The 25,126-nt window shown below is 34.7% G+C and overlaps 1 long non-coding RNA gene across 5 annotated transcripts in view; it reads right to left on the bottom strand.

Moving 5' to 3' along the window:
- LOC141583629 (uncharacterized) overlaps positions 1–25,126 on the bottom strand; it is a 766,076-nt gene that overhangs the window by 203,422 nt on the left and 537,528 nt on the right. For 4 of the 5 annotated variants that reach the window (XR_012516335.1, XR_012516336.1, XR_012516337.1 and 1 more), the window contains one exon: positions 12,791–12,896. The exons of the other annotated variant lie outside the window; for it this stretch is intronic. This is a non-coding gene — a long non-coding RNA (uncharacterized LOC141583629). The remainder of the gene's footprint in view (positions 1–12,790; positions 12,897–25,126) is intronic. 5 annotated transcript variants of the gene reach the window in all.

Below are 25,126 nucleotides of genomic sequence, written 5' to 3' on the forward strand. Positions count from 1 at the left end.
CATTTAAAGTTAATATTGTTATGTGTGAATTTGATCCTGTCATTATGATGCTAGCTGGTTATTTTGATGCAGTTTCTTCATAGTATCAATGGTCTTTACAATTTGGTATGTTTTTGCAATGGCTGGTACCAGGTTTTCCTTTCCATATTTAGTCTAACCAGTCCCAGTGAGACGAGTCAGGTACCTCAGTTGCAAATGCAGAAACCACCCGCCTTGATATTGCTGGGAGCTGCAGACTGGAGCTGTTACTATTTGGCCATTTTGCCAGCCACCTCCTAAAACAGTAGTTTAATAAAAAGCTACATTACTTACTTTCAGTCAGTGACTAATAACTTTATACTTTGTTTATTTTACTTTGTCTTTTTTTTTTGCTTTTACTAGTTTCCACTTATTTTGCTTTGCCATTGCTTTCCTGTCTTTAATCAGATTCGTCAAATTATTGCAGTCTTCTTTTTCTTGGTCTTTAATTGCTTTTAAATTTCTATTTCTACTCTTTTGTTTGTTACTCTTGATGTATTTACATGAGTTCTTGTTTTCAAAAGGTCTACACTTAATCCTTCCATTCCTTTTTTTTCTTTTCTTTTCTTTTTTTCTTTTTCTTTTTTTTTTTTTTTTTTTTTTTTTTTGATACAGGGTCTCACTCTGTCACCCAGACTGGAGTTCAGTGGTATGATCACTGTTCACTGTAGCCTTGAACCCCTAGGCTCAATTCATCCTCCTACCTCAGCCTACTGGGTATCTGGGACTACGGATGCATGCCATCATGCTTAGCTAATTTTTGTGTGTGTGTGCATTTTTTTTTCTTTTTTTTTTCTTCTTCTTCTTTTTTTTTTTTTTTTGTAGAGATGGTGTTTCCCCTTGTGCCCAGGATGGTCTATTCTTTTTAAAGAGAATCAGAATCCAGCATCTTAAGCCTCATTCTGATCTCTTTTCCCTGGCATATTATTTAGAAATTTGTTCTGATTTTTTTTTATGTTTCAAACTAGTTATAACTACTTCTGTTTTGCTTACAGAGAGTCAATGTTCCTTTAACTACACCTATATATGCGGCAAGTTTTCCTCACTACTCCTGAAATTTCAGTACTACTTTCTGTGTATTTTCTTCTGTATGAAGTATAGCATTTCAAAATTCCCTTGGTGAAAGTAACTAGGCAATAAATTCTATTAAGTTTGTGTTGCCTGTAAAATTATTTAGCTTTTATTTTTGAATGATAGCTTAGTTTAATTTAAAATTCAGGGTTTACAGTTATTTTTTTCATTGTATTTAAAAGATGCTAAGATAAAAGTTGAAATTATTTTTAAAAAAGACTCCATTCAAATGTCTTACTTCTTTTCTCTTTTTCTGAGATGGTGGCTCACTGTGTTGCCCAGGCTAGAGCACCTTGGTGAGATTTTGGATCACTGAACCCTGGACCTTCTGGGCTCAAATGATCCTCTTACCTCAGCCTTTCAGGTAGCTTGGACTATATGGATTACATCATCATGCTTGGCTAATTATTTTACCTTTTTTTTTTTTTTTTTAAGAGATGAGGCCTCACTATATCAACCAGGTTTGCCTCTAACTCCTGGGCTTAAGTGGTCCTCCTAGTCCTTCCACAGAGCTAGGATTGCAGGTGTGAGCCACCACACCCAGTCTACATTTTTTCTTTCTTCTGACTGCTGAGAAGTCTAATCATTATGCCCTTGTTGATAAACTATCTTTCTCTGGACAGCTTTTAAGAGTCTCTTCTTGTCTTAAATATTCAATATTTGGCCACAAAATATCACAATGTATATTACTATCATTATTCATTCTACTTGCAAATCATTTTTTCATCAGTACTTAGAATTTCTTAACCATTATCTCTTCAAATATTAACTCTTTCCAGCTTTATCTACTTTCTCCATCTTCAAATCTAGTTAAGTGCATGTTAAATCTTATTTTATTTTCCATGTATTTTCAACTCTCATTTTTATTTCTTGTCTCTATGCCTCTATGTATTAAGTTTGCTTAATTATTTAAGACTATCTTCCAGTTAGTTTCCTCACAACGTTTTCAAATCTGTCTAATCTGTAACATAAGTCATAAACCAAGTTTTGATTTTTATTAAACATTTAAGTGTTGTCTTATTTTTTTTAAAAAAATCCTCCCTATTATATCTTTTTCTTTTTTTTTCTTTTTTTCTTTTTTTTTTTTTTTTTTGAGACGGAGTTTCGCCCTTGTTACCCAGGCTGGAGTGCAATGGCGCGATCTCGGCTCACCGCAACCTCCGCCTCCTGGGTTCAGGCAATTCTCCTGCCTCAGCCTCCTGAGTAGCTGGGATTACAGGCACGTGCCACCATGCCCAGCTAATTTTTTGTATTTTTAGTAGAGACGGGGTTTCACCGTGTTGACCGGGATGGTCTCGATCTCTTGACCTCGTGATCCACCCGCCTCGGCCTCCCAAAGTGCTGGGATTACAGGCTTGAGCCACCGCGCCCAGCTTATATCTTTTTCTATTCTTGAGAGGTTGTTTGGAAGTTCTAGCAAGGAAGCGCAGCAACTTGTAGACCCTTCACCGAAGACCAGTCCTCCTCTATCAGGGATGTTCATTCTCTTCGACCCAGAGTAGAGCTTCGGGAGGGATACACATGATGTGGTGAGGAGGAAGGGGACACCCACCTAGCCAGCCAAATCAGCTGAATCAACCCTGAATGGGGTGACAGATGTCAGATGTCGCAGCCAGATCATCCTCACATCCTATCTTTTTCTATTCTTTAGCTTCTTAAATATCTTATCTTTTGTTAAATTTCAAGGATAATTGTTTGAGTGTTCACTCTTTAATTCCATTATGTGAATTACTTGTAAGTCTAATTCTAATGTTTGTTTTTTAATCTGAATTGTGGCAAAACAGCAAAATTATCACAAAATATTTGGAGATGCATTGCATATAGAGACTTAATTTGACCCTATCACAGAATTTCTGTTGAAGACAAAATTCCAATTATATATATATATATAAAAGGAATCAGCAAGAAGTTAATTAATGTGGTATTATGTTTTCAGAGCAAAACAAAATGAAAACTAATGTCAACAGATAATATTGCTTGAATAACCTGTTGTATATCCATGCAATATGGACACATATATGTATGTATGAATGTATGTATATATATATACACACGCAAACACACAGAGATGTCTACACACATATTCATTCTACTGCATGTTTCTGCTTACTTAAAAAAATTAAGATACAGGACACAGGAAGGATGAGTCATAATGTAATCGTTATTTATGGGAGAAATGTTTGACCACAATTTTTCTCTTTTGCTACTTTGAGCATCACTTAAAGATAAAGAACCACCAAGTATGATATAAAACTCTTCAAGTTTCTCAATAAAACACAGATTTTTAGAAAAATTTCATGCAGAGATAATCAAAAGGAAGATCACATGCATTCATCTATATAGAAGTAATCTCTTTAATTACATATACAGCTCTAGTGCATAATTTTATGTAAACACTGTATAATCTGTTAGTTCTTCACATATTTAACTAATTTGCATAACTGAGTTAGTCTGCCACTCTCTGATTTTCTGTAAGACTGATTCTCTCTCTACTCTAGTTTAACCCTAGAAAATGTGCAATTATTAAGAGGAGTAAGAAATGTGTGTTTACTGTAACTTCATAAACAGTACATAAAGTAATTAAAATTGTTATATTTTCAGTAGAAACATCCTTCAGAGTTTTTCCCCAACGAATGTAGAGCACTATTAACGGCACAAATAAATATAAAATAAACCTCTGGGCCTTAAGGCCTTCAGGAAGTTTCTGAATCTGGTAATAATCAAGAAAATATTACATATTAGTATAAAGAAACACACATAATGATTGACAGTAGTTTTCCACAACAGCAGCAGAAAATTCAAAGAAGCATTTCCCTTGAGCATGTATTAATAAATTTAAAAATAGTGCCCAAAAGACTAAATTGCATTATAACATTTTATATTTCTTTTGCCATTGGAAGTTAAGGATTGATGAAAGGACCTGCTGAATACCATGGCCTAAGTTGTTAGAAATCCTCCCTTTCAATAATTATTTCTTTCTCCTCAATATTTAGCTCCTTCTATTTTCTCACTGTTAGTCTCAGAAAGGTATCCTCCATATGTTTTCTATACTTTTCCTCTACCTTTCAGCTCAATGTAAGTTGAGTCCTCTGATACTATACTGAAAAAATGCCCCCCAAATTTACAGATGGCTTCATAATTGAATATGATCTGGTTTCAGAAAAAAACAAATGGAGAGTACATGTGTTCAAATTACTATGACTGGGTAAAAACAGACATGCACTAGAGAGAAATTTTTATTTTGTGGATGCTCACCACAAAACCTGTAAATTGTCATTTCCCTCTAAATTATCATTAGAAATTTAAAGCAATATAGTTTTCTATCCCTATGTTAGTCAATAGTGAAAACAGTAACAAATGCCTTAGCTGCTTGCTTCAGGAAATAGAGGTACTAGAAAAATAGAACTAAGAACCAACTGAACTGGCTCACATATCAAGCCTAACAGCTTGCTTTTTCTGACTGTTGTGAGGAATAACTTTCTCATCAAGACATACTTTAAGACACTTACTTTAATGTTACCACCAATTCAAAGCTTTCATGTCATAAACTCTGACAGATCCGTACACATTTACGACTCTGAAACCAGGGTCAAATACATAATGTGCAGAGCTCAGTATAAAATGAAATTTGGGGCCCCTTCTTCAAAAAGGGAGGACAATATGACATTAAAGGTACTAAAACCAAAATTTTTCTATTTCTTTCATGGCCTAACTCTTGACATGTCATATTTTTTATTTGTTATTAAACAATGTTTTTTATTAAAACATTAAAATTTTAAATCATTAGCATTTTTTCCATTCACCTTTATATCATGAAATGCCAGTTTTAAAGACATTTAACTATTAAGTAGAGTTACCAAAATGCACAATATATATTTTTAGCTCAAACATTGATATGTACATTGTTCTTACCAGAATAGTAAAAATACTGCACAAAACCAACCATTTTTATTTCGTTTTTTCATGACCAAACATTCTACCAATACCATCTACCTTTAGCTTGCTGATGAGTAAGGAAAACAGAAAAAAAAGGAACTATGTGCTGCCCTATCTGTACCTTTTAGCATAAGAGGTTGTTTGATACTTAGAAATAATAGGAGTAAGAATGAATATGGATTTCACAGATATATAGATGTGATGGATCTATAGATACCTTTGTATATATGGAACCTATGTGGACATACATATATACATATATATGTTAGATAGATACATATATGTATATGATATAGGTTTCTTTGTTCATGTTTTTTCAAACAAAATTTCCTTCTTTTTCTGTGTTTTAAACACGTTCTGGTTGAAGAAAAGTGTGGCCTTATTGAAGCTGTCAATATCCCTACTTGCCCAGTTGTAGGCCTAACCCACTAGGTCCTTGCTTTGTCTCGTTTTTTGCTGAACTCCAGGCATTGTGAATTCACAGGTAATTGAATCATGGGGGCTCGTCCTTCCTCTGCTATTCTCATAATAGCGAATAAGTCTCACGAGCTCTGATGGATTTATCAGAAGTGTCTGCTTTTGCTTTTTCCTCATTTTTCTCTTGCCTCCACCATGTAGGAAGTGCCTTTTGCCTCCTGCCATGATTCTGAGGCCTCGCCAACCACATGGAACTGTAAGTCCAAATAAACCTCTTTTTGTTCCCAGTTTCTGGTATGTCTTTATCGCAGCATAAGAACAAACTAATACAGTAAACTGGTACCAGTAGAACGGGGTATTGCTAAAAAGATAACCAAACATATAGAAGCAACTTTGGAACTGGGTGAAAGATACCCAAAAATGTATAAGTGACTGTTTGGAGGCTCAGAAGAAGACAGGAAAATGTGGGAGAATTTGGAACCTTACAGAGACTTGTTGAATGGATTTGACAAAAATGCTGATAGTGAAATGAACAATAACGTCCAAGCTGAGGTAGTCTCTGATGCAAATGAGGAACTTGCTGAGAACTGGAGCAAAGTTAACTCTTATGCTTTAGTAAAGAGACTAGCAGCGTTTTCCCCTGCCCTAGAGATTTGTGGAACTTTGAAATTGAGAGAGATGATTTAGCGTATCTGGTGGAAGAAATTTTGAAGCAGCAAGGCATACAAAAGGTGAGTTGGGTGCTGTTAAAAGCATTCCATTTTAAAAGGGAAACAGAGCATAAAAGTTCAGAAAATTTGCAGCCTGATGGTGCAGTAGAAATTTATGCTGGATGCAGAAATTTGCATAAGTAGTGAGGAGCCTAATGTTAATTCTCAAGACAATAGGAAATGTTTCCAGACCATGTCAGAGACCTTCACAGAAGCCCCTCCCAACATATGCCCAGAAGTCCAGCAGAGAAAAGTGGTTTCATATGCCAGGCCCAGGGTTTCTGTGCTGCTTGCAGCCTAGGGACTTGGTGCCCTGTTTCCCAGCTGCTCCAGCCATGTCTGAAAGGGGCCAAGGTATAGCTTAGACTGTGGCTTCAGAGAGTGGAAGCTCCAAGCCTTGGCAGCTTTACGTAATGTTGAGCCTGTGAGTGCACAGAACTCAAGAATTGAGATTTGGAACCCTCTGACTAGATTTCACAAGATGTATGGAAACACCTGGATGTCCAGGCCGAAGTTTGCTGCAGGGGTGGGGACTTCATGGGGAACCCCTGCTCGGGCAGTGTGGAAGAGAAATGTGTGGTCAAAGCCCACATTTTGGTTGGGGTACTGCACTGTCTAGTGGAACTGTGAGAAGAGGGTCACTATCCTCCAGAACCCAGAAGGTAGCTCAACAGACAGCTTGTACTGTGCACCTGGAAAAGCTGAAGACACTCAACACCAGCCTGTGAAAGTAGCAGGGAGGCTGTACCTTGCAAAGTCACAGGAGCGGAGCTGCCCAAGACCATGGGAATGTACCCCTTGCATCAGCGAGACCTGGAGGTGAACCTGGAGTCAAAGGAGACCATTTTGGAGCTTTAAGATTTGGCTGTACCACTGGATTTCAGACTTATACGGGTCCTGTAACCCCTTTGTTTTGGCCAGTTTGTCCCATTTGGAATGGTTGTATTTACCCAATACCTGCCCCATTGTATCTAGGAAGTAACTAGCTTGCTTTTGATTTTACAGGCTTATAAGTAGAAGGCACTTGCCTTGTCTCAGATGAGACTTTGAACTATGGACTTTTGGGTTAGTGCTGAGATGAGTTAAGACTTTGGGGAACTGTTGGAAAAGCAAGATTGGAATTGAAATGTGAGGACATGAGACTTGGAGCAGCCAGGGACAGAAAGATATGGTTTGGCTGTGTCCCCAACCAAATCTCAACTTGAATTGTACCTCTCAGAATTCCCACATGTTGTGGGAGGGGAGTTAACTGAAGTATAGGGCCCAGTCTTTCCCTGCTATTCTGATGGTAGTGAATAAGTCTCACGATATCTGATGGGTTCATCAGGAGTTTCTGCTTTTGCTTCTTCCTCATTTTTCTCTTGCCACTGCCATGTAAGAAGTGCCTTACGATATGAACAGACACCTCTCAAAAGAAGACATTTATGCAGCCAACAAACATATGAAAAAAGCTCACCATTGATAATTAGAGAAATGGAAATCAAAACCACGTTGAGAGACCCTGTCACACCAATTAGAATGGCAATCATTAAAAAATCAGGAGACAACAGATGCTGGAGAGGATGTGGAGAAATAGCAATGCTCTAACACTGTTGGTGGGAGTGTAAATTAGTTCAACCATTGTAGAAGACAGTGTGGCATTCCTCAAGGATCTAGAGCTGGAAATACCATTTGACCCAGCAATCCCATTACTGGGTATATAACTAAAAGATTATAAATCATTCTATGATAAAGACACCTGCACATGTATGTTTATTGTGGCACTGTTCACAATAGCAAAGACTGGGAACCAACCCAAGTGCCTATCAATGATAGATTGGATAAAGGAAATGTGGCACATATACAACATGGAATACTATGTAGTCATAAAAATGGATGAGGTCATGTCCTTTGCAAGGACGTGGATAAAGGTGGAAACCATCATTTTCAGCAAACTTACACAAGAACAGAAAACCAAACACCACATGTTTTCACTCATAAGTGGGTGTTGAACAATGAGAACATATGGACACAGGGAGGAGGACATCACACACTGGGGCCTGTCAGGGGATGGGGGATAGGGGAGGGATAGCAGGGATGGGGAGACGGGGGAGGAAAGCATTAGGAGAAATACCTAATGTAGATGACAGGGTAATGGAAGCAGCAAACCCATGTACATGTATACCTATGTAACAATCCTGCACATTCTGTACATGTACCCCAGAACTTAAAGTATAATAAATAAAGAAAAAGTAAATAACAAACATAAAAAATTAAAAAAAGAAGTATCTTTCACCTCCCACCATAATAGAACGGGAATTCTTTACTCACAGAGCATCATGAACATCTCTGCCAGTGAACTGGCAACAAAGACAGATATACACACTGTGTATATGTTTTCTGCTCACAAATGTGTTCATCTCTCTTTACACTTTACTTGAAAGCACAAGTTCAAAGATAAATTAAGAATTTTAAAATGGCAACAAGAGAGTGCTAAAGCAAGTACAAGGCAGTCTCACATGCAATACCCATCTCAGAAATTTCCTGTCCCCATTTTCAGAAGTTCTACACATACCAGTCCCTAATGTTTTCCTTAATGGAGCCTACTAAGGATCTATTAAGGTGGTGTTCTTTCTTACTGCAGTAAGATGAATAAACTCAGCTGTACGTGATCGACAAGGCTTCCCCCACAGCTCTCACGGAGAAGTTTGATGCCAGAGATTTTAAATTCATATTTATGACTCAACATTAAGAAGCATTAAAAGATCTCATAGTGTGCATGTTATCCACTAATCTCACCCATAATCCATTTTTCCTCACATTTTCCACTATCTTACTGCTACTACATTTTTATGTTAAATCATCGTGCCTTATTATGTACCTTTTTTTGGAGACAGAATTTCACTCTGTCACCAGATTGAAGTGGAGTAATGCAATCTCAGCTCACTGCAACCTTTGTCTCCTTCCTCCCAAGTTCAAGCAATTCTCCTGCCTCAACCTCCTGGAGTAGCTGAGACTACAGGCATATGCCACCATGCTTGGCTAATTTTTGTATTTTCAGTAGAGATGATGTTTCATCATGTTGGTCAGGATGGTCTCGATCTCTTGACCATGTGCTCCACCTGCCTTGACATCCCAAAGTGCTGGGATTACAGGCATGAGCCACGGCACCCAGCCTACTATGTATCTTTTCGATAAATCACTTTAAATTTTTTAAGAATAAGACTATTAGTAAACTTTAAAATTATACAGCTTATCACACCTATTTATATGCAGATATAAGGTTTATACAATATCTCCTGTTATCAGACTGTTTCCTCTCATGAGGAAATGATGAGTTCTCTTTTCAAGTGATGCTAAAGGAATAGTTCTCCTACCATAAAATAGTATCAGGTTTCTCTGCTGCGTGCTCCAACCTGGGTTTGTTTCACTCACTATGTATAAAAAACAAATGGAAAAACACACTTATGATTTTCTTTTGGTTTTATTTCATACAACGAACAAACAATGCTCATTATATACTTTGTATTTTGCTTTTCAGTAACACATTCTGAAAATTTTTTTCTCAATTAGTCGATTGTAGATCCAGCTGACATTGTTTAGCAGGCATCGACATGTTTTCCTTTGCACCCTATCCTCTTCATGATGAATAAACTGACATTCCCTACAGGGTTAGGGAAAGCTTGGAAAACTAGTTGCTTGATATAATAATTTAAAAATATTAAGTCACATTTTTATAGCACTAAATCTTAAGTTTTTGAAGTATTCCTCATGATACCTGTCAATGGGCTGAATAGTGTTCCTCTCAAATTCATACGGTGATGCCTTAGCCACTAATGTGATAATTGTTGAAAATAGGACCTTTTGGGGAGATGAGGTTTAGAGGAGGTCATGAAGATGGAGACTGCCTGATGGGATTAGTGCTTTTATAAGAAGAGACATAAGAAATCTCTCTTTCTCTCTTTCTTTTCACCATGTGAGGACACAGCAAGGAGATGAGCCCAGAAGAGAGGCATCACCAGAAGACAATATCCTGATACCCTGATTTCAGACTTTCTAGCCACAGAAACTGTGAGAAATAAACGCCTACTGCTTAAGCCACCCAGTCTATGTTAGGACAAGTTGAAATAGTTTGAACTGCTTAATACAGCCCATGTCCAAAAATATTAAAGTGAACTAGGAAAAATGGGTGCATATAGCTAAGAGGTTACCATTAGTTTATTATTTTAGGTGTTAAGTTTAGGAATACCATACATAGCTATCTGCACCAAAATCTGAAGGAATCCATAAGTACGGAATTCATTAGAGCTCATTCAATCCTGATCGATGTGTTTGAAGGAATTGCACACTTGGCAACATCAAGAAATCCATTCAAAATTTGCCGTTTCTGCTTCCATTATAATCCCAACAAGAGGACCACAAGTCTGGATTCCCATTTTTCATCTCTTTGGTCACACAGCTCATACAGTTTGCACACACACTTAGACACACACATACAAACACACACTTGCACATTAAATTTTTTTTCACAATATGTCTAGGGGACCAGGATGGCTGAATTTTAACGAGTTTCTTAGTCTTACACTTCTGATCCTGACAATAGCCTTAAGAATGGATGATATCGAGCCCAGTGTAGTAGCTAATTCCTGTCATCTCAACATTCTGGGAGGCTGACATAGGCAGACTGCTTGAGCTCACAAGTTCGAGACCAGCCTGGGCAACATGGTGAAACTCCATCTCTAATAAAAATACAAAAATTAGACAGGTGTGGTGGCTTACACTTGTAATCTCAGCTACTCTAAAGGATGAAACATGAGAATTGCTTGAACTCAGGAGGTGAACGTTGCAGTGAGCTGAGATCATGCCACTGCACTCCAGCCTGGGCAACTGAGTGAGACTCTGTCTCAAAAAAAAAAAAAAAAAAAAAAGAGAGAGAGAATGAAGATGGAAGATAGGGGTATTCATATCAAAGTTTTTCCTGACATATTGTTCTTAAGATAATGTCAATTATTTTCTGTGTTTACACTACCTTGTATGTATGTGTGTAACCTATCCCACAAAACACAAAGAGAGTGAAGACATGAGGGACTTATATGCTTAACTAACACCAAATAACCTTCAGTATGTTAATGCCGCAATCAGAGTTAATAATCCTAATGGGTGCAAAATGAAAGTAAATAAAAGCTGCTTTGAAGAGGAGTGAGAAACTTATTTATGAGAAAGATGCTTACATTTGTAAAGTTAACAGAAAGCATACACAATAATTGTCAACATTTATATAACTCTAACAACATAACACACATGTAATACTCAGAACCATACCTTAAGGTAAATACCATTATCATAACTATTACATTTAAGGCAAAAATCCATACTGAAAGGATCAATAACTTTCCAAAGCTCCACAATTATAAAACCTCAGAATCAAAACCAGGCAGTGTGGTGCCAAGGCCTGAGCTCTTGACCATTAGAGTTTAATATCTCTTGCTATATCATCTTCGTTACGTTTAACTCTAAAGGTATGTGAAAGTACACGTGGTGATAAAATAGGATCATTAAGAAATGATACAAGAAATAATTTGAACTATTTGAAAATGCATCTCAATTATCCACTATAAGATACCATACTGACTGATGTTCAAAATACGATTCTGTCATTTAAGAAAGTTTATAGCATGTTCTGTTTAGTCTAAAAATAATTCAACTAACAATTTGTTACAATAAAAGTTTCTCTACTAAAATGTAAAGTCCTCTACTATGTAAAAATTGGAGCCTAAAACTTATAATTGCTGTTTAACTTTACTACAACATTATTCTCTTTGACTGTGTAAGCTTGCATTCTCTGAAATAGGTTCCTTTATATTTTTCAGACTCCGAAATGCATTACTTTACGTGCACATTTTAATAGCAACTTCAATTTAGCTAAATCCCTGGTAAATATCCCAATGTCATTGATTGACATCATGGAAAGAACAGTGGCTAATAGTGTCAATCTGTAACTACTTTCTTCATGGTTACAGATTACAAAGTTGTATTGTGCTCTGAAACAGCCTTTCCATTCTGGTCACTGAGCCATCCAATTAAGATTAATGATCAAAGTGCAGACACCCCCAGGGAGCAATTTCACCAGTTAAATATCACTCTTTTCATTTTCATCTTTTATCTTACAGTTGTTGGATGTTCAATCACAACTTTGATTGAACTGGTTATTTCATTTTCCACTGGCTTATAAATTATGAAAAAGAAATCAAAGTAAATTAGAAGTTGTACCAAAGAAAACTTAAATAGATTATTTGCCAATTTCATTTTTCTTTATTCTTAATATAATATTTATTTAAGCTATTTTATATTTTTCAAACTCAAGGAAGCAGATTTTTAAAAAGTTTTTCAGATGATAGAACCGAGTCAGTCTTCTTTAAAAGTTTCAAACTGAAGACTGCAAAACTGCATTCTCCTTTTTTTTTTTTTTAACTCTGTCCTCTCTAACCTTTCTTGGAAAATTTCTAGACTGGAAAAACTCCAGCCCCACGCTAACCATGTGGAAAATGACAATGTACTAAATATACGAGTAATTTTTAAAGGAAGTTGGCTTACTTTTTCTTTCCCCTCCCATGTTCTCTTCTTACCCAAGTTTTAGTGATTTCAGAGTGACCACTTACCTTCATTATAAAGAGGTGGGTCTTTACAATGCATTTGAATGACTTGACAGTCTGCTAAAATCATAGACAGCTGGACTCCAACCTCAGAGTTTATGATTTTACAGATCTGGAATGGAAATAGAAATTTTTCATTTCTAACGAGTTCCCAAGTAATGCTGCCATTGCTTGCCTGTGGACTGCACTTTATAGAAGTTTGTTTCATTTCTGCACTCTGGAAATTCTACCAACAAACATGCTACCTTTACTCTCATAATAACTGGTATTTAAAAAAAAATATCTAACCAGAACATGATAGACATACTCTGTATTTGGGTAGTTACTGTATAGCACGGTAGTGAAGCCAGGGATTCCTGTAATTCAGGTAGAATCTGGGGATCCATCTGTTCCTGATCCTTCTCTGAGATTTAATCTAAAGAGGCATGTTAGTGGAAGATAAGCTACTAACACATTTTCTAGCAAATAGAAATGCCTCAAATCAAAACTGTAAGCGTAAAAAGCATTTTTATAATTTCAAATTAGTGCTGATTTTTAGTGAATAGACTGTAGCATGTGGTAGGTGGGCAGGAGGAGATAAAGTAGGATAAGTCAGCAAACATTTTGTCACATGTGCAAGAATAATTTATTGTATTTTAGCACAGTAATGAACTACTAACGTAGTTTTCAAATAGTATGATATGTAGTGTACCAGGTGTGATATAATAAACAGAATCATCATGAAATAAAATTAATTTACAACTATATTGAAAATTAGTGCATCATTTGTGTTAATGCTAATACATTTTTAAAATAAAAGAAACATTTGGCTATTGATCTAACATAATTTATTTTAGCAAATAAGATAATTGTCAGAGCCACCAATTTATTTTTAACTAGAACTTCAGAAGATGGCAAGATAAATCTGTAGCATGCATCTTTTATGTTTATTTAAGAAGAAAATATTTCCACACTCTGAATATTTTTCTAAAATCAGCAGATATTTTTATACTTTGCTAAGTGTTCATTTGCAGATTTACCAGAAGAAATTATAGTAATTTTTTGAAGTTACTAATGAGTTCTTCAAAATGATGTTTTTATAAATGATACATCAGGAAAATATTCTTTAATAACTCTCCTGCTGCATATAAGCAAAGATTAAAAATTAGGAAAAAAATTAACTCATAAATTAATTGCTTGCTTACTTTTTAATCAATGTGCATAATATTTATCTTGTTTTGACATAGTTACTAAGCATAAAGATTTAAGAATTTCTGTGTTTATTTAAAACAATGGCTTTCAGTAAAACTGAATTCACAGGTGTGTTTACAAGTTTGACATTTTTAATACTCAGTCTGTTTTCTTATTAGGACATGATTTTTATCTACCCAGATGAGTTTTGTCAAAAATCAATATGAGTAACAGAACTTTTTATAGTGGAAACATAGAGCATTCCTATTTTGAGCCATTGCTGCTTCTACTCTTCATATATATGTAGCTAATGAGAAATGTAGGACAAACTATAATGAAGTGAAGCCTGCATTGTTGTTGTAATAATAATTTTTGCTATTGCTGTATTATAGTCAACACTTAAACAACATGGGTTTGAACTGCAATAATCCACTTACATGTGGAGTTTCTTCCACCCCATCGTCCCTAAAGTCAGCAAGACCAATCTCTCCTCCTCAGTCTCCTCCTCCATCTACTTAATGCAAAGATGTCAAAGACGACCTTAATGATGACCCTTCATTTAGTGAATATGAAATGCATTTTCTCTTTTTAATAACTTTCTTAATAATATTCTTTTCTCTAACTTAATTTATTGTAAGAATATTGTATATAATGCATTGTAACATACAAAATATATGTTAATTATGTTATTAGCAAGGCTTCTCATCAATATTATGCTACTGTGGTTAAGTTCTGAGGATGTCAAAAGTTAGACGCAGATTTTTCTGCTGCACAGGGGTCAATGTCTCCAAAACCTGCATCGTTGAAGATTCAACTGTATTCTATTATATTAATAACCTAGGGTCACTTCACTTGAAAAATAATAGAATATAAAAAGAGGAAAGAAAAGTACAACTGTTTTAAATTAATGTTTTAGCAAAACAAAAATATTTTAATTTAGGTTTCTTATTGTTCTCATTAGTCACTAAGGGTATTTGATGAATTTTGAAATTATTGTGTATATACTTATGTTCAGACAAAATTTTTTTAAATTAACTTTCCAAAATTTGTGGCTTTGTGATAGGATTGCTACTGATACTGCAGAACTTCCATATCTCTTCGACAGTGAAGGCTTAGGAATTTTGAATGGAGGACAGATAACATAATATAACTGAATGTCCTCCAGCTTTGAATTAACATTGATCTGGTATATATGAGTATTTAGCCAACTTCTGTTTTAAGGCTTGCTCATTTGAGAAGTGAGAGTAAAAAAATCCTCTTTCAAAGCTGTTGTAAAGATAAAGTCAACTAACATATACAAAGCAGAGTAACAGAGGAGAGGAAAGTCAGTCAGTGGTTGGTGGATATGCATGAAGGGTCTCCTAAGATGCCTGCATATTTGGGTGGATCACAGTAACCAGCAGCTTGGCCTTAAATTTTATAGATCCAAGATTGTATCAGTTTAGCCAAAAATTATTTGACTTTAGGGAATCTATGAATGCGATTCAAATGTAAAGGTAGAAATGTTTAAAATAAACAAAATAATGTATTAATTTACCACTAAATATTGACTCAGTGCTGTTCCATTAATCTAGGCTTAGCCACGAAAATATTATATTGACCCGGGTATTCTACTCATTGAGGTATACACAAAGACAATATTCTCATCCCTATTAGGTTTTTCTGCTTTCTCATTTCACCTCAGAAATAACCCTTGTCTGATCTTGTATCTTTCCACTCCTTTCTGCAAATACAAATGTTCACTGTGTCTTTAAAATTGTCTAATATTCCATTCTACCCTCACAGTTTTACTGTGATATTAGGATTATTTCTTGGCATTCAAAACACTGGCTTTTCACAATATTTTATACTTCTCCTTTTCTCTTCATAAATTATAGACAAGTCTTCTAAAGACACTGAGAAAATTTTGGTGAGGCTATACATTGGGGGATAACTATATCTACTGGATGGTAAAACATGAAGATAACAGTCCAATTACGAATAAGGTTGAACAGTGCTGGGAAAGAGAAAGGATAAAAGTTCAGCAGAGGCAGAGCTGAAATGTATGAATAAATGGCTGTATCAAACTCCTAGGCACATATAGAAATAACTGCTAATAAATCCCAGATGGGGTTACCCAATGGTGTCAATTCATTACAAAAAAATATGTTTACATACAGTCTATATATTTAATATACCTGCATACATGATTTTCATTAAGTCAATGTATATATTTTAGTACCTACTAATGGTAACATTGTCTCACATTACAGATAGGCTTCATAATTCTAGAAAAGAAGAATATAGAATGACTATCTTGAAATTATTTGGAACGATCCACAAAAGTTAAAATGATGTAACATGTGTATCTATACCACTGTACAATTATCAATCTTTTTTCTATCTCTCATATTATTTTGATTGCTTTGAGAAACTTACAGTGCTCAATTACATATTCTCACTGCTTCACATAATAAATAATAGGTAAATTAATAGGTAAGAGATTGATGACATAATAAAATGATTAATAATAAAACACATAAATTTACAGATAATTCTCAAAAAACCTTCTGATACAGGTTTTCTGACTGTTCAAATGACATAAATAACAAAGAGCCACTACTTTGTGTTGGGATCTACACAACTGAAAAACAGCCACCTCTCCTATTCTTTATGAAGTGACTTTGTATAGGGGAAGACTGTCGCTAATCAGCTCAAGAAATTCTGGGGGTCTCTGAAAATTGTGGAAGGATAGAACTTCCCTAGGTCCTGCGCATTCAATTTTCAATTAGAGATGCTTCTAGGCCATGCATTGTTACTTATACTTTAATTTCAACACTTGGTAAGGCTGAAGAAAGAGGATTGTTTGAGGCCAAAAGTTCAAGACCAGCTTGGGCAACATATCAAGGCTCCATCACTACAAAAAAAATAAAAAAATCAGCTGCATGTGATGGTATGAACGTGTACCTGTAGTTCTGGCTAGTCAAGAGCCTAAGGACAGAGGATGATCTGAGCCCAGGAGTCAAGGCTGCAGTGAGCTATGATCACACCACTGTACTCCAGCCTGGGCAACAGGGCAAGCCCTTGTCTCAAAAAAAAAAAAAAAAAAAAGTTTCTTGGTTTCTTTTTCAGGATCATCTTATTCTCTTGCTCTTCTGGTGTCTTTGTGAAAGTTTTCTGGTTCTACACGAGTAAATCTCGCTCTTTTCTCTCGTTCTCAGTGGCATCTATGCATTCAGAGTGTGTCAGTTCCCTCTAATGCCTTGAGTAAGGTGAGACAGATGCCAGTTGCTCAAGTAGCTCTCCAAAACCCAGAACACTGGATACACATTTCCTTCCTCCTCCTCCTCTCTAAGGTAGAAGGTTTGTGTTGTGCTCTTTCTCCTGAGTGCAATGAGTTGTGTCAGCCATAGCAAATTTCTTGGGCAGCCCTCTGAAAAGCTAAAACATTGGATGCATGCATTCCTTTTTTGTTTTTCTTTGTTCCCCAAGGGAGAAGTATTGAGCTGGAGTAGTCTCTCTTGAGACTGAGTTGTGTGGGTTTGGGGAAAGGGGGCGTGTGGGTAAAATAAAATGACTCTTTCTACTCATTGAAATGTTGTTGTTCTCAGCTGTGTTTTCCTCTGTGGCACTGCAATGTCTTAACTGTGTTTTAGAAATCTTATAATGGTATTTTGGTCCATATAGCATTGTTAAATTGATATTTTTGTAGGCAATCAGGGTTGAGACTTTCTGTTCTGTCATCTTACTGTGATCCACAGCACACTGTACACAGTCTTAGATGAACTTTTGATAACTGTTTATTTCCCTTACGCACTAAATTACGAGTTCCTCAAATGAATAAATAAAACAACGAAATGAATTGAAATGTATTGCTGCTGTTTTTCAATATTGGTGGAGTACTTTTTTATGCGATCTCTTATTTTGTTTGTTGTGGTAATTTAGGGGAGATGTGATTGTGTAGTGGTTAGAGTCATTATATGGAAAAACAGAGCTATTTTGGGAATAGCAGTTTATTCCAGTAATGTTCATTGCTACTTCAAATTACACAGATTCTCTAAATTCTATAGGGTAATCTATTTATGACTATACCTAATTTGAAGTTTTTATGTTTGAAATTCTTTAATTTGTAGATGCCAATATCGGTTTTCCTAAAATTAAAGTAGTAGTCTTTCTTTGTTTCTCTATCTGTGTAGATTTCCATTGCTGAGGGTCAGATACAACCCTATTTTAATTAATTTGTATCATGCTTGAAGGAAAAAAATTCCATCTTTTTCTGCAGACCAGCCTTATTAGAGTAAAAATAAATTCTTTTCTTACAATTTTTTGAGTTTCTATACAATGGGACTTTTTTGTAGAAATAGCTTTGGGTCTATGATGGAATCATTAGAGTGAAAAATCATTGTCTACCTAAAGGTTGTGTTTGTTTATAAGAAAGGAAAAATAAGTATTTAAAATGGTGTATACATAGTCTTTATTGTATGTAAAAGGGTTACTAGATCATTTTAAAGGTATTTTTAAGCCTTATGAATCAGTGAATATTTTAATGTTATTAATATAAAGTAGAAAGGTACAAGTTAAAAAATATCTTCTCTTTCAGTGTAGTTCTATAGGTTTTCTGTGGTAGTCATCATTGAAGTATAAAAATATGTTTCTAAGGGAATCATTTCTTTACAGAAAAACACAAATTAGAAGCAGCGAGTTATTGGGCATTCTTTTTCCATGTTCCAAGTTACCATTAGTGATAAGCATGTTTTCCTGGAAATCATTTTTGCCTTTGGTAACAAGTTTTAAATCTAAAAATTAATGAATCAATATGATCTTAGATTTCTTAAAGGTGGGAGATTTGGGAAAGGCTTCAAATCCTGATCATTAGTCTTTATTTTTAAGTTTTGTGTTACAACAATTACATCACACAAATAATCATTTAAAAAAGGTAAATTGTGAAAATTTTATCAGAGATCAGCTAACACTGATAACTGCATTTTCTGCCTGTTTGTGACATGGAAATAACCTATAACCCACCAAGACCACTCAGTGATAATTTTATTCAGATTCAGCTTAAGGATTCAAAGTAGCAGTTATGAATTTATGTGTCTTATTGCTCAACATTCACTGAACCAATTATGTGAAAAATACTCAGTGAGCTAGAGGAATACACTGGTGAGCAAGATAGATAGTTTCTGTCTTTAAGAAACAACAATCTAAATGAGAATTCTAGTAAAAAACAGGTGAATAAAGCAACATGTTAAATTCTCTTCTGATGATTACTGCAGTGAGCTCCATGAGCATGAAGTGAGGCACTAAATTCAGTCTGATGTCCACAGAAAAGGTATTTTATTCACATTGATGTGCTAGTTTTGACTCTTAGAACAAGGGTGAGTTCACCCGGTGAAGAGAGGAATTAAGGTTCAAGAATATTTTGATGAAGAAACTTTATACACAAAGCCATAGATATAAGAGAGAGTGTGGTGACTTCTGAAAAAATAAGTTAATTCCATATAACTAAAAATGAATTTGAAGTTGATCATAAATGACATGGCATTGAGGTGCTAAGGAGAGATTTGTATTTCATTTTAAGGGTATGAAAAATTAAAGAAGATGATACAATTTATTTATGCTTTCAAAAAGATGACGTCGATAGCCATAAGAGAAAATGAACTTGAAAATATTAAAACCAATGTAAAGTGTTTTCCTTGATTAAATCCAGAGGAAGAAAAAATAAAGCTATAAAAATTGAGACAACTAGCAAAATTTGAATATGAACTGTTCTATCAGTGATAAGTTTTCATTAAATAATAACTGTATTGTGTTATATAAGAAAATGTTCTAGCTCCTAAAAACAAATGATGAACTACTTAGGGAAGAACTGTCATTAAGTCTGCAACTAAATACTAAGTAATTCAGAAGAGAGACAGAAAGAGAGAATGTACTAAATATTAACAATTAGTGGATCTAGAAGCTAATGTAGATGTCTATTGTACTATTTTTTCAGTTGTTCTGTATGTCGAAAATTTTCAAAAGATAAAAAAAGTTCTAAAGAAAAAAAGAAGAAAAAATAAAAGAATAAGATGTTCATGTGTTAAATGTGGTCAAGAATAGAGGATATTATTCTGATGATCCAGATATTAAACAATGGCATCTTTCTTTGAGCTGGATACTCAGGAATTAACTCCAGCATTCAGTTTGACATATTCCCTGCCTTCCAAATCCTTTGGATTATTTTTCACTCTTATGGTTTGCTGAAAGCAAAAGTTACTTAAGAGGAGATATATTACCTTTGAACTAAAAGATACTTCTTACAACTAAATAACTGTGTCCTCAGCAGATGAGTCCCAGATCAAGGTGACTCTATTAGCCTGTCACTTCACTTTATACTGCTATCTTTCCACAGTAGCTATATAGTTATAAAAGATCAAGATTTTTAATCCTCTGGAATATAAGAAAAATATATGTGGGTCTGGTATGAAGATTATATAGATTTATTACTGCTGACTCTATTGTATGTTTTCTGGAAGGGGTCATGGTTTGTTTCATTATTTCAGTAGAACAGGATGGTTGTCATTTGTGGTATTGATAACACAATCAATTGATCAGTCTTAACCTGTGACAAAATTGTTCCTATGGTGCTGGCAAGTAAGCAGCACTTAGTCAATAAACTTAAGGCATTCAAGAAAATTTGATATGTATTTCACACTTGATATAAAGTCATGTTTAAAGTACCAACAAATTGAGTTTATCGATTTTGTCAATATGCTCTTCACCTTATATTTGAACAAGAAATTAAGCCAAATAAGCTTAAAAAGTCCCTTATTACTAGTAGAAAGACGATCCACATGCCATACCAGACTCAAAATTACAACCGCTAACCTTTTGTGCATATGAACGCCATGCATGTCCAAAGCACTTGTCATCTGAAACAATCTTTATAAAATCTACAAGTTTAAACCAAAGTGCTGCAAATGAGAAAAATAATAATGAACTCTCACAATCCATTTTCTAACCACCAGGTGTACTCCTAAGAGCTTTACTTAAATAAATTAACCTAATACTTACCACTAACCTATGATACTGATACCATTATTATCATCATTATTTTATAGAGAATGAAATTGAGTGTAGAGAGCTTAATGTTGCATAGTAAGTGTTGAAATTTTACTACAAACCCAGACAATATAGCTGCAGATCGACATCAGGAAGAGGCAGTTGATTTGAGAGAGATTCAGGGGTCATAAGGAAAAGATTTTGGAAATTACATTTCCAAAAAGTGTTCCACATATGTAAGTGTTACATTTTAAATTTATCTAAATGCAGAACTGTGTAATAATAACCATCAGTACAGTAATAATACTCCACAGTGATAGTCCCAATTGTTAAAGATATTCCTATTACCTAATAACTTGCTTGATGTCTCTTTGATATATGCAATATGCTTTGTTCTTATAAGCAAAAGATTGTGTAATGAGTGACATTTTAACCCCTCACATTACATCAGAAACATACATATCCTTCATTCCATGCTTGTCTTGAGCCAGTCAACTTGTTCACTTACTGCTGTAAACCTTTAATGTCAGATCTGAGATCTCTAGCATCTCTTCACAGAGCTTTATTTTATTGAAGATTCAGACTTTTCTAATAAAGGTTTACATACTTATCATTCTCAATAGTTTTCCACATTGGATCTGTTCTTTGGATGTGCATAACTTAGGACCATTTGCTACTCTTGAACTTAGGGATCATCAGATTTCTATGTTTTATTTTTTAATTTTATAATAATAATTATTATTTTTGAGATGAAGCTTGCTGGAATGCAATGGCATGATCTTGGCGCACTGTAAACTCTGCCTCCTGCCTCAGTTTCCAGAGTAGCTGGGATTACAGGTGCCTGGCACCACACCAGGCTAACTTTTGTATTTTTAGTAGAGAAGGGGTCTCACCATGTTGGTCAGGCTGATCTCGAACTCTTGATCTCAGGTGATCTACCTCCCTCAGCCTCCCAAAGTAAATGTCTATATCTTAAATATGAATCTATCACTGTCCATGTTTTATATATGAGTAATACATAAAAGAATTAAAACTGAATATTGCTACATTTGCAGAATACTTCTTTTATTTCAGCATCCTCATCATTTTTAATGATGTTTATGTTGAACTTAAAGTATGCAAATGTTAACGTTTTATAAAGTTTATAACACATAATTAAGCTCAACTTAACTAGTATTACAATCTTTTAAACTTACATTCATTTTTAAATTAAACTGTTTTATCACAAATAAACAGAAGAATCTCACAATTCAATGTACTAGTTATTATAGCTTATAAACTAAGAAATAAAAGCATAATACTGGTATAATGATTATCATTTTTGTACTAAAAAGTGCAAGAGATCCAGCTACAAACATTATGTATATGTTGTGTGTCATGATAGAGCATAAAATAAAACATAAGAAGTACTAAGAAATAAGCATAGGACACAAGAGAAGAACCTCCAAGATCTATCCATGTGGAATCAGGGAGAGCCCAGAAGAAGTGACAATTATAACTTGACACCCAAAGCACCTATGCTTTGGACCAAGGATCCAAGAATAGACAACATTCTTACATTTGAGTTTTCAAAGAATTGTAAAGAAATAGCTTGTTCAGTGTCTATAAAACAGGAAATAGAACTTTCCAATTTAATTGTTAAACCTTTCAACTTATTTAATTTGAACATATTTACAGGTTAGGTCTAAATATTTTAATTGCTAAAAAACCTAAGATTCAAAAAGCAAAATTAATGCAAATAATTGCATGTAGTATCCTAGCAAAAAAATAAATTTTCTTTCATACTAAGCAAGTAGCTTATAAAATAGATTATTTATTTTGTCCAATTGAAACTAGATAAGAGTTTGTTTTCATCAATTCTCTGTACAGAATAAGTGTCAACAATTCTACAGAAACTACAGAAAAGAAAAATTCAGTGATTAGAACGTAAACTATTAAAGAACATCTCCTTATTAAACAGTTTTATATTCCCCTTTCATAGTCATAGTGAGCTCATATATAATAAGAAGCCATAACTATATAAACACATACAAGTATTATATATAGAACATATAAAATTTTAATTTATAAATAGTCACTTCATCAGGAAAATAATATTTCCAGGGAATCAGTGGTAATCAAAGTTTTCTAAAAGGAGCCCTTATTCCTTTAAATCTATTGTTAATGATAATAATCTTTAGGGCCAGATGAATTACTCCTTTTCAGAGACCCTGTACCAGTATATCACCTAATAAAGAGGAAAATGGAATTAATTCAACAATTATATTAATTCAAAATAAGTTTTCAGTGATGCTTTTTTTGAAAGGGGCACTAGATTTTCAACCTTACTAATTTTAAGCAATATCAAAAAAAAAAGCAACATTTAGAAAATACTATGTAAATTTGCATAGCCAAGACCATCCCAATTAAAAAAAACAAACAAAAACAAAACTTGTAGCATTACGCTACCTGACTTCAAACTATATTACAAGGCTACAGTAATCAAAACAGCATGATACTGGTACCAAAACATAGATATAGACCAATGGAACAGAAAAGAGGCCTCAGAAATAATGTCACACATCTACAACAATCTGATCTTTGACAAACTTGATGAAAACAAGCAATGGTGAAAGGATTTCCTATTTAATAAATGGTATTGGGAAAACTGGCTATCCATATGCAGAAAGCTGAAAGTGAATCCTTTCCTTACACTTTATAGAAAAATTAACTCAAGATGGATTAAAGATTTAAATTTAAGACCTAATTCACAAAAAACCCTAAAAGAAAACCTAGGCAATGTCATTCAGAACATAGGCATGGGCAAGGACTTCATGACTAAAATACCGAAAGCAATGGCAGCAAAAACCAAAATTTACAAATGGGATCTAATTAAATTAAAGAGCTCTGCACAGCAAAAGAAACTTTCATCAGCGTGAACCAGCAACCAACAAAATGGGAAAAAATTTTTGCAATCTATCCATCTGACAAAGGAATAATATCCAGAATCTACAAAGAACTTAAATAAATGTACAAGAAAAAAACAATCCCATCAAAAAGTGGCCAAAGGACATGAAGAGATGCTTCTCAAAAGAACACATTTAGGCAGCCAATAAACATATCAAAAAATTCCTCATCATCACTGGTCATTAGAGAAATGCAAACCAAAACCACATTGGGACACCATCTCACACCAGTTAGAACGGCGATGATTAAAAAATCAGGAGACAACAGATGCTGGAGAGGTTGTGGAGAAATAGGAACACTTTTACACCGTTGGTGGGAGTGTAAATTAGTTCAACCATGGTGGAAGACAGTGTGGTGATTCCTCAAGAATCTAGAAACAAAAATACCATTTGACACAGCAATCCCATTACTGAAGATATACCCAAAGGTTTATAAATCATTCTGTTATAAAGAAACATGCACACATATGTTTACCGCACCACTGTTCACCATAGCAAAGGCTGGGAACCAATCCAAATACCCATCAATGATAGACAGGATAAAGAAAATGTGGCACATGTACACTATGGAATACTATGTAGCCATAAAAAAGGATGAGTTCATGTCTTTTGCAGGGACATGGATAAAGCTAGAAACCATCATTCTTAGCAAACTGACACAAGAACAGAAAACTAAACACCGCATGTTCTCACTCACAAGTGGGTGTTGAACAATGAGAAAACATGGACACAGGGAAGGGAACATTACGCACCAGGGCCTATCGAGGTGTGGGGGGATAGGGGAGGGATAGCAGGAGATGGGAGGATAGGGAAGGGATAACATTGGGAGAAATTCCTAATGTAGATGATGGGGTGATGGAAGCAGCAAACCCATGGCACGTGTATACCTATGTAACACACCTGCACGTGGTACATACGTACCCCAAAACTTAAAGTATAATAATTTTTAAAAATTAAAAGCAAAAAATATTTAAAAAAGGAATTCTACTCTTTCCTTAAAAAACAAACAAACAAACAACAACAGAGTTCTTACTACAAAATAAAAAAAGAAAATACCATGTAAATTTAAATCGTATAACCTGATAACGTATTTTCATTCTGGTACAGTAATTTCTCTGTCATCGAATTATTTCTACATTTTTGTTAAAGCAATGCTTTTTTTAAAATATATTTTTACGTTATATTCATACTATAAATTTGTATG

This window comes from Saimiri boliviensis, chromosome 2, assembly GCF_048565385.1.
Source record: "Saimiri boliviensis isolate mSaiBol1 chromosome 2, mSaiBol1.pri, whole genome shotgun sequence".
In the NCBI taxonomy this organism is placed as follows: domain Eukaryota; kingdom Metazoa; phylum Chordata; class Mammalia; order Primates; family Cebidae; genus Saimiri; species Saimiri boliviensis.